General features: G+C 39.9%; 1 non-coding gene across 1 annotated transcript; it reads right to left on the bottom strand.

The window, feature by feature from the left end:
- Positions 1–728: 728 nt before the first annotated feature.
- Positions 729–846, bottom strand: LOC122590336. The gene has a single exon (XR_006322475.1). It is a non-coding gene; the product is annotated as a U5 spliceosomal RNA (small nuclear RNA).
- Positions 847–1,079: the final 233 nt, after the last annotated feature.

Genomic DNA, 1,079 nt, shown 5'->3' with positions numbered 1-1,079 from the left:
GTGTTGACACGTTTTAGTATACTTTTCAGGTACCCAAGCTAATCAGGGATAAAGACTGCTATGCTAGGCTTGGACTTCAGAGATTAGTGCTCTTTTATTTACTGTCAGACTTTCCGGCTACATGCCCTAGATATTTCTTTATAGACTTAGTTGTAATAAGCTATTTAAGCACTGTTATGATTTTGAACTCATATTTTAGAGAATATATTTATTATATTCAATTTCATTTAGCAGTATCTATATCTATGTAATCTCATGTCGTGCTATACTTTGCATGACACCTCATGTTTCCGTCGACGGTGGGGTGTTACAGCCATCGGGGGAATCATTATCATGGCCTGAGCTAAGTCCAAGTTGACTCGGTCTGAACTGAGTTCAGGGTAACTCAGGGGCAATTTCGTATCATCGTCCCCCTCTTTAAAACAACACAATATTCTCCACTTTGCCCGCAAGCTCACGGCTTTGTTTCTGGTTGCTCGGGCAAACTTCACAGAAGGGTCACCCATATGGCATTACTGCCGTCCGAGCACGCTTAACTGTGGAGTTTTCCTCTCATCCACAGCCAATACGCCCAAAACGCGTTATATTATGTAAGACCATTGATGTCACTTATATCCCGAATCCCCTTTGTATGTTAAGATATATGCTTTCACACCCCTCAACACAACTCAACGTCCTCGTTGAGTTATGCAAGTGCGTCATACACTCCTAACAATCCAAGGGTTGCTCTGATACCACTTGTAAACATTCCAAGAATAGGCGTATGCCACTTTTATACAACGAACACACGGTATTCTTTAGTAAAAGGCGAAAGAATAGTTTGCTTTGTGCTCATTGCATATGGTTATATGTAACGCCCCGCTAAGGCGGAATACAGGATGTAACAGATATATAGTACATAGTACAAGTCAATAAATCATAACACGCCATTATATTACAAGAAGTATAAAAGGAGGATTACACTGTACTAGAAAGTCCCGTAACAAAAGACTAAAAGTAGACAAGATACATTATCTGAACATACCAAAAGACTACTAGAGAACAATGTATCTTGATGAGGTTTCTTCGTGAGAGTTTAC

Source organism: Erigeron canadensis, chromosome 2, assembly GCF_010389155.1.
Source record: "Erigeron canadensis isolate Cc75 chromosome 2, C_canadensis_v1, whole genome shotgun sequence".
In the NCBI taxonomy this organism is placed as follows: Eukaryota; Viridiplantae; Streptophyta; class Magnoliopsida; order Asterales; family Asteraceae; genus Erigeron; species Erigeron canadensis.
The sequence above is the reverse complement of the archived record's forward strand: the minus strand, read 5'-3'. Positions and strand labels throughout refer to the sequence as shown.